Source organism: Tiliqua scincoides, chromosome 13, assembly GCF_035046505.1.
Source record: "Tiliqua scincoides isolate rTilSci1 chromosome 13, rTilSci1.hap2, whole genome shotgun sequence".
Lineage (NCBI taxonomy): Eukaryota > Metazoa > Chordata > Lepidosauria > Squamata > Scincidae > Tiliqua > Tiliqua scincoides.
Window position 1 is genome coordinate 7,354,358 of NC_089833.1, and position 10,063 is coordinate 7,364,420.

The following is a 10,063-nucleotide window of genomic DNA, read 5'->3' on the forward strand; positions in this document are numbered from 1 at the left end:
TCAAACTTGATCTGCAGTGACAAGCAGTTGGACAAGGCACCTGCAACCTGACTACAGACGGGATTCATCTTTGTTGGGGTACCAGTGAGAGAGGTGGTTCTGTGGGAGATGCCATCTTGACCTGTAAGTAGCTGGATCTGTCATGCAGGTTGAGATAGTGACTTTCAGAAATAATGACAGATTATGGCAATTTATTGCAGTATTTTATCCATGTGCTTCTGCAAACTGGTAATTTGGGGGGGGGGAGAGAGAGAGAAGAAGCACACAAATGAACTGAATAAATTGCCCATGGCTTGTACTTGGTGCGAGACTTGAACAACTCAGAAAGGGATTTGGGAAGAACTCCTAATGCATTGGTTTCATTCAGAAAGGATGCCAGGCAGTTTGAACTCCAAAATCCAGGATGAGACTGTTCCTACCCAAACAATCAGAATGCTTTTTACATCATTACCTGACCTTGCACCATTCATGGTACTTCTCTGGTTCTAACACGAGGTGGCGCCAAAAGATTGTTAGAATATAGGCATGATTATAATAAGCTTGACTGTATAAATATGCATGACTTGAACTATTTTGGATTTTTGGGGGGGGAGGGGGGGCTTGTATGTGAAGACCTGGGATATATTATGGAGGGGAAATTGGGAATAGGGATATATGAAGTGTTGTAAAATGTGCTTGGTTTGAAATGTGCTTGGGGTGAGGATCGCAAGTGCTGAAACGGTACCCCTAATAACACCCATTGGAGTTTATTTAGTTGCTGGTTGAGTGTCTAGAGCAGCCATTTTCAACCACTGTGCTGTGGCACACTGGTGTGCCGCGAGTGGTCCATAGGTGTGCCACAGGAATTTGGGGGGAGGTCATTTATTAATCGGTCCAATGGGAGATGTGGCAGCATGGTATGCCTTGTCAATTGTCAAAAACCTGGTGGTGTGCCTTGACCATTTTAGTACCTTGTCAGTGTGCCATGAGATGAAAAAGGTTGAAAATCACTGGTCTGGAGGCTTTCACATACATGATCTTGGTAATCCTCTACGACAGCTCTATAGGATGGGTCAGTGCTGGTGTTACACTGCAGACTGAGGCTGAGAGTGGCTTCCCTATGGCCAACTGGAGGTGATGTATCTGAGCAAACTGTGAACCAGGGACTTGCTTGTTCCTGCAGTTGGCCCCTACCTTACACCAGTTCTCTTAACGGAGCTATAAAAGTTGGTGACCAGAGGATGGTAAACTTTAATTATTATTCTCTTCCCCCCCCCCCCCCGAGGACTTCATAGGCAGGGCCTAGGAGAGGGGGGTAAAGGGGGTAATTTGTACCTGAGCCCAGGGCAAAAAGGGGGACCCAGGAGCCAAAGGAAGGGGCCCAGAATGTCCTGGGATCTGACATTTTCCTATCTACTCAGATTTGTTGCCCGTATGGGATGCTGGGGACATTACCATGACTGGGGATGCTGGAGCACTACTGATGCCACATGGGTGGGTAGACCTGGGCTCCAAAGACTTTTCCAGCTGTCTCTCTCACCCTGCTTTACCCCTCCCTGCCTCTATTCTGCTCACCTGTCATCACCCTCCCCTGCTCTGTTTCACCCCCCCCTTTGCAAAGTGGCCCAAAAGAAATTTTGTACCCCTGATAAAATTTCTCTTGGAGGCCCTGTTCACAGGGGAGAGGTTGGGGTTGCGTTCTCCCTTTCTAATATCATAATAATAATAATAATAATAATAATAATAATAATAAACTTTATTTGTATCCCGCCCTTCTCCCTAAAAGGGACCCAGGGCAGCTAACAACATATAAAAAACAGATTTAAAAAACATAAATTAGCACAAATAGCAGATAAAAACATATTAAAAACACATTAACAGAGACCAATAAGAACAGTAGCCAGATTAAAAGACAGAGTAAAAAGAGCACAAAAGAGCAAGTCACAGAGGAATCAGGCCTGTAAAAAACTAAAAGATGTATAAAAAATGTTAAGAAGGTCAAAAAATCAGAAGGCTTGTATAAACAGCAGTGTCTTCAGGCCTCACCGAAAACTCTCAAGAGAGGGAGCCATTCTCAAGCCAAGGGGAAGGGAGTTCCATAATGTTGGTGCCACTACCGAGAAGGCCCTATTTCTTGCAGCCGCCCCCCGGACCTCCTTGGGTGGCGGCACTTGTAAAAAGGCCTTCTCTGATGACCTGAGAGGGCGAGCCGGATTGTACGGGAGTAGGCGGTCTCTAAGATACCCTGGCCCAGAGCAGTATAGGGCTTTAAAGGTCAAAACCAGCACCTTGAATTGGGCCCGGAAACGAATGGGCAGCCAATGTAGCCCCCGAAGAAGCGGACTGACAGAGTCAAACCGCCTAGCTCCAGTGACCACACGGGCTGCCACATTCTGCACAAATTGCAGTTTCCAAACCGGCTTCAGGGGCAGCCCCACATAGAGCACGTTACAGTAATCTAACCTCGATGCCACCATGGCATGGATCACCGTGGCCAGGTCTGCACAGGTCTAACCAACATCTAGTTGGCTCAGATACTTACCCAAAAATTCACCCAGTCCATGAGCTTTGTGGTTGAGTGGAGACTTTACCAGATGCTCTAACAACTCCACCCACAGTGGTGGTTGAGGCCTGCAGTGTGATATCATGAAAGAATTCTTCAGCGTTATCTCCTCCAATTGCTGCAGCTGCCCACTTGCTGTGTTGGTCTCCCTTGGAGCAGGATGCCTGCGTGGTGAGAACTTAGGCTGTGTTGTTAACTCTGGGACTCCTTTCTGGGACAAAGATGACCCGCAACCTTGACAAATGGGCATGTCTCCGTGTGCCCGCTGGTGCATGTTGCCCCTCACTGTGGCTCAGGATCATTGCATGGGGAGGATATAGGGTGGATTTAACCTTTGATTTCGATGTTGTTTTTCCTGCCAAAAATCCCCCCCCCCAACTGGATTCTCAGAAGTGCCATTGCAGCACATGAAAACTTAAGAGCAACTTTCAGGGGGGGATTTGGGGTGGGGGAAATAGCCCCAAAGTAAAGGATTCAACATTCCAACTTCTGTGGTGTGGTCCTGATCCTGATCAGGTTCCCGTGTGACTGCTGCCTTTGTGTGTGCATAAAACTATACATATGACACATGCATTTCCACCTGAACCCTCGGGGGTCTGAGCAAGGCTCCGGTAGTTAGGAATGGGGGGGGGCCTAAATGCTCAGCAAATTTCGTAGCCCCTTCCTAGGACAAGGAGGAGCAGAGTATGCACGGGAAAGCGGCTTGATTAAATAACCCGTAGTCCCAGGATTTTGTTTGGCACATAACTGGTAGCGCATGGTATCTCCCATCCTGCCTACAGCTGACTGCAGCAGCAAAAGCACTCATCTTGCGCGCTGTGCCTCCAAGTCTGGGTTCAGTCCCGGCCGTGCCGCTTCAGGCAGCGAAGTCCACGGCCTTCCTGTCTGTGTGGCTTCCCTGCTGGCTTCTCATCTTTGGTACATCAGTGCCTGCCTGGCTGTGCTGCCCTCCGGCTTTGGCAGCCCCCCACGATCCTAATTGGGCCAGACAGCCGATACTGTGAGGATTGCCTGGCCGGTTCTTTCTTGGCCTGGATTTCTTGGCTTCGGTGTGTCCCGGGGTCCCTCACAAGCCCCGTCTGTTTTCCAAGCTGTGCTGGGGCCGCCTGCAGCTCTTCATTAGGACTTTGAGACCACCCCTCTGTCCATGTCTGTGTCCCTCCCCAATTGTGACCCCATTGTGTGTTCAGGAGGAGAAATGGAGCTCTAAAACTGCCTGGAGAATGAGGGCTGACAGGGGATGAGTTTATATCAAGATGACGGTTCTGAGCAGGGCTTATTAATCCTGCTTGGTTGGCAACCTTCAGTCTCAAAAGACTCTGGTATAAGCCTACAGCACCCTGTATTCCCAGGCGGTCTCCCATCCAAGTACTAACCAGGCCTGATCCTGCTTAGCTTCCCAGATCAGACGAGATCAGGCATGGAAAGACTATGGTATAAGCCTACAGCACCCGGTATTCCCAAGCGGTCTCCCATCCAAGTACTAACCAGGCCTGACCCTGCTTAGCTTCCCAGATCAGACGAGATCAGGCATGGAAGGAATATGGTATAAGCCTACAGCACCCGGTATTCCCAGGCGGTCTCCCATCCAAGTACTAACCAGGCCTGACCCTGCTTAGCTTCCCAGATCAGACAAGATCAGGCATGGAAAGACTATGGTATAAGCCTACAGCACCCGGTATTCCCAGGCGGTCTCCCATCCAAGTACTAACCAGGCCTGACCCTGCTTAGCTTCTGAGATCAGACAAGATCGGGCACATGCAGGGCAAAAACAGTTTCTCCTTCACTGTGATTGTCACAGTGCAAAGTCTACAGGCTAAAGCTTTAATAGAAGTCCTGACTGAAGGCCTAGTTTACATTGTATGCTTGTGAGGTGTGGCTTTTATAGACTGTGTCCATTTAAAGAATGTCTTTCCCTTATCAAAATAAGGGTCTAGTCCTCTTTTGCACATAGCTTCCACGTATTTTGGGGTCAGAAGCAACATTTAAATCCGTCATTCAAAGGGAAATTTATTAAGCCCTGTGGAAACAGGAATGGACCAGCATGTGCATGAATGTGCCTCAGTCCACTTTGAAGGGCAGGCAAAGGGGTATGCATGGCCACCAGAATGGACCTGATCCGATAAATGTGGAGCTCAACAAATGCTCCAGAAGGTGGTTCTCCCTCCCCCTCCCATAGTAAAAAGGATTAAAAACAGAGGCTGGAGCAGCTGGTAAAGTGAAAAAAAGCTTTACATATGAGTGATACCAAATAGTTATAGAATAACTTCAAATAAGTGGAAAGGCTAAAACATAATGTGAAACTTTCTGAAATTCCACATCCTAATTTCGTGCGCTGATGCATGAATTTGGAGATCTGTACAAAATGCAGCAGCACCATTCTGGGGTCGAGACCAGACAGATCCGGATTTATGCTCCCTTACAACTGTCCGAGCTGGGTCACTTCTCTGACTCGTGTGAATACGGCTTCCTCATATTCTGCTTACGTTAGAATATGCTATGCTGATGTTTTATTGCAATTGGCTGGGCCAAAGTTTAAGTCCGAAACGTTGGACATGTGGAAGGGTGATGAGGAGGGAGGAAGCAATGAGAGAGGCCTGTCTTCTACACCTCCCCCTTTTTGGTTTGATAACAGAATGAGTATCTGATTAAGGAATGTGTATGGGGGGGGGATCTGGATTAGGTTAGAGCAGGGGTGCCCAAACCCCGGCCCTGGGGCCACATGCAGCCCTCGAGGCCTCTCAATGCAGCCCTCAGGGAGCCCCCGGTCTCCAATGAGCCTCTAGCCCTCCAGAGATTTGTTGCAGCCCGCATTGGCCCGACACAACTGCTCTCAGTGTGAAGGCAACTGTTTGACCTCTTTACATGAGCTGTGGGATGAGAGCTTCCTCCACTGCTTGCTGTTTCACATCTGGATGCAGGAGTGGCAGCAAAGGAAAGGCCAGCCTTGCTTTGTGCAAGGCCTTTTATAGGCCTTGAGCTATTGCAAGACCTTCATTCATTCATATAAGATCATCTTTAATATATTCATTTATGTAAACTTATGTAAATTTATTCAAATTTTAAATGTAAATTAATTCTTTCTTTCCCGGGCTCCCGATGCAGTGTCAGAGAGATTGCCAACTACCTCGAAGCGTTCTATAGTCTAGCACGGATGCATTTATGAAGGGTGCTGCAACAAGTCATGAGCAGGGCATGCCCTGTAGTCAGGAGTATGGACTTTGAAGATCTGGGAGAAGGAAGGATTGCGGTGGGGGGGGGCAGAGTTGGTAATGAGTGCACAACCAGGCAACTGACCACCCAATTGCCTTACAGAGCAACAGTTGTAGGTAACCTGCAGGTTGGAACATCAAAGAGTATACCCCCTCCAGAACATTCCACCATCCCTTGCAGCTCCTGATGGGGATGATGCTTTTATTTCCAGCTGGAACCTGCAGAGCATACCAGGGGCCAAAATACATATGAATATTCACCCGAAGCCCCACTTTACACCCTCTTTTTTTTCTTCAAAATGCCCATTTTAATACATTTCTCTGCATACATTTCAGACGTGTGCATGTTTGGGGACTGCTTATATCCAGGAGAAGCATGTGGCCAACCAAAGATGTTGCTGTAGCAATCGGGGTGTTGGCACGCTGCAATATCTTTAACCGCATGCAAGAGCAGAAAGTGAATGCTACTTTCATGTATTCCTATAGCCCAGTGTTTCTCAAATTGTGGGTCGGGATCCACCAGGTGAGTCGTGAGCCAATTTCAGGTGGGTCCCCCCATTCATTTCAATATTTTATTTTTAATATATTAGACTTGATGCTACCATGGTATGTGAACTGCATTTGGGGAAATGTGACAGATCTGTACTTTTAACAGGCTACTGTGTATATTCTCTTAACAATGATAGTCAATGGGACTTACTCCTGGTTAAGTGTGGGTAGGATTTCAGCCTAGGTTTGCTAAAAATTTTCATGCTTGATGATGTCACTTCCAGTCATGACATCACTTCCGGTGGGTCCTGACAGATTCTCATTCTAAAACATGGGTCCCGGTGCTAAATGTGTGAGAACCACTGCTATAGTCAGTTAAAATGGGCCATTGTCGAATTTGGCACTGCAGTCTGAATGGGAGAGCCTGAAATGTTTCTGCTCTGTGGAGTCCTGCTCTACCTGCTCTCTGTTATGCTGAGCAACCTGCGTTAATGGATACTGTTTGATTTCCAGATGCTGTTGTGATTTTGTCCCTCCCCCCCGCCCCCAATTCCTCATGCATTGGTCTGTTTTTCTTCAGCCGGACATAAAATATAATAATGGCACAACTTTTTTTTTTTTCTCCTTTGCAGATAGTTTTACTAGGGAGGCTCCAAATGCACAGAGAGGCGTCTGTCTGTCTTGCTCTCTCCCCCTTTCTCAAAATCTGTGACTAATTGGAAAACTGCAATTCCCTTTGTGGTTTTAAACTGGTCCTACTTTTTAAAAATTCATGGCAACTGCCGAATGAAAATGGGGAAATGCCCAGGGAATTGACAGGAACACCATTTCCTCTGAAATGAGCGCACGCTCTGAAAAGAGGCGGCCGAAGAGCCCTCAAGAGCTTGGGCCTTTAGATGCTTAAAAGGCTCCGTTCTCCTCTGTTCCTCATCGCAATCTGTTTGATCCGCAGAGAATCCCTCTCCCCATTTACTTCCACCTCCCATTGGCCACCCCTCCCCACATCGCTTTAAAGGCTTGCTGTTTGGTTGCTCTGATTCGCCCTGTTCAACTTCTATAAACAGATATTGCAAATAAAATAAATGCACCACCATAAATTTCCAGAGCTTCTGCCTCACAAGAAAGCTGACCTGGGTACAAGTGGTTTCCTATGATTTCTTCCTTGGGGGAAGTGGAGGGAAGTATGTGAAATAGTGAATAATAAACAAAATCCCGCGTACGGATAGACTATGCTTGTTTTGTTCAGTTGAACCAGATACTCTGGATCACATCCTTCTTCTGTGCACTGTCCATCATAATCTCAGGTCCTACTTACTTGAACCTTTTCTTTCTTCTCTTCCTGTCTCTCTTGTTGATCCTCTCCCAATTCTTCTCGGTGATTATTCCCCTTCTATCACCAATTTGGTGGCGGAATTTTTAGCGGTAGTTTCTAAGGCAAAGATCAGAAGCTAATACCCCGTAAAGTTGCATTTATTTGCTGAACATAAGAACAGCCCCACTGGATCAGGCCATAGGCCCATCTAGTCCAGCTTCCTGTATCTCACAGCGGCCCACCAAATGCCCCAGGGAGCACACCAGATAACAAGAGGCCTCATCCTGGTGCCCTCCCTTGCATCTGGCATTCTGACATAGCCCAATTCTAAAATCAGGAGGTTGCACATACACATCATGGCTTGTAACCCGTAAAGGATTTTTCCTCCAGGAACTTGTCCAATCCCCTTTTAAAGGCATCCAGGCCAGTCGCCATCACCACATCCTGTGGCAAAGAGTTCCACAGACCAACCACACGCTGAGTAAAGAAATATTTTCTTTTGTCTGTTCTAACTCTCCCAACACTCAATTTTAGTGGATGTCCCCTGGTTCTGGTGTTATGTGAGAGTGTAAAGAGCATCTCCCTATCCACTCTGTCCATCCCCTGCATAATTTTGTATGTCTCAATCATGTCCCCCCTCAAGCGCCTCTTTTCTAGGCTGAAGAGCCCCAAACGCCGTAGCCTTTCCTCATAAGGAAGGTGCCCCAGCCCTGTAATCATCTTAGTCGCTCTCTTTTGCACCTTTTCCATTTCCACTATGTCTTTTTTATTGCTTGTGGAAGTCCAGTATGCCAATAAAGGTTTATTGAAGTAGAATAATAAACACAGGATTGGGAGATCTTAGTTAGAGGGCAACACAACATCTCAGCTGGGCTAGAGATGGCAAGCACTATGGAAGAGAGGTGGTGCTGATTCTATGCTGGTAGGCCTGTTCCACTATAGGTCAGGAGTGAGATGCAAATGGAGGAGCCTGTGGTGGAGTAAGGTGAGGACAGGAAAAGGCAAGTGTGCCTGCCTGGCAAGGATAGTACAGTGTGTGGAAAAGGGAGCAGGCTCCACTCTGAGTGTACTCTTCGTACAGTATGCAAAGCGAACACCAGTTCAGTGGGCCAAACAGATTTTCATACAGGTGGCACTTGTGCAAAAGCATTTGCGGCCAAGCTACAGAAGCAGCGTACTCTCTCCCAGACCTGACATTTGGGTTGCTGGAAATGGTGTGGCAAGAACAGTGCGCAGGCAAGAGGGAAGGATGGAGATGGGGGCGTCAGAGAAGAAGCTCGGTGGGAGGGATTCATTTGATGGATTGCCTTGCTTCTGATAGTGTGTGTGGGGGGGAATGAGGTGAGTGGTTCAATAATTCTTGTGCTCTAGAAGTGCTTTCTCTGATCCAGTTTCTAAAATCAGCAGAATCAAATGCCAGAAAGGTAGCTGTATGGGTGTGTAGTGTGCAAAAATAAGAGTTGTGTGGCATCTTAAAGACTAAGGGCCCAGTCCTATCCAACTTTCCAGCACTGGTGCAGCTGCAATGCAGACCCAGGATAAGGGAAGAAATGTTCCCTTACCTTGAGGAGGCCTCTGTGAATGTCTCCCCACCAGAGGATACAGCACACACCCCATTGGCATGGCTGCACCAGCACTGGAAAATTGGATAGGATTGGGCCCTCGCACATTTATCTCAGCATAAGCTTTTGTGCATTAGTTGGCTTCGTCAGATGTATGAAGCAAAAATCCTCAGGAGGCAAAGGGATATGTGACTGGCACACACACACACAGAATTACTTTTTAAAAACAGAGTGAATTTGCAAGTGGAAATGAAATGTGGCTGAACTCAGAACAAGCTAAATGCAATCATGCATAGTAACGATTCACAATTAATACTTGCTTCATGGCAATGCCTAACTGTGTAGTGTGGTGTGATAAAAGCCCTTGTCACCATTCAGATCCTTTCCTGCTGATGTTAACTCTTCAAACCCAGTATTTTCTCTGTTGGATTTCCTTGAAGTTTAAGATCTGCAGCAGAATCTCTGTGTGAGCAAAATCCTTAGACAACAAATTTTACTGACTGATGAGGTGGACTGTAGTTCACAAGAACTTATGCTGAATTAACGTGTGGGACTTGATGCAAGGGAGGGCACCAGGATGAGGTCTCTTGTTATCTGGTGTGCTCCCTGGGGCATTTGGTGGGCCGCTGCGAGATACGGGAAGCTGGACTAGATGGGCCTATGGCCTGATCCAGGGGGGCTGTTCTTATGTTCTTAACTACAATTCCCAGGAAGCCTTGCAGGTCTCTTGTTATCAGGTGTGCTCCCTGGGGCATTTGGTGGGCCACTGTGAGATACAGGAAGCTGGACTAGATGGGCCTATAGCCTGATCCAGCGGGGCTCTTATGTTCTTAGAAAGGTAGCAGCAACAACTCTATGTGCTGGGAGTATCTTTCATGAGGGCGGGTAGGTAGCTAGGTTAGATGTGATAGCACACCGGCTCTATTGCACCATATGCCATTATGTT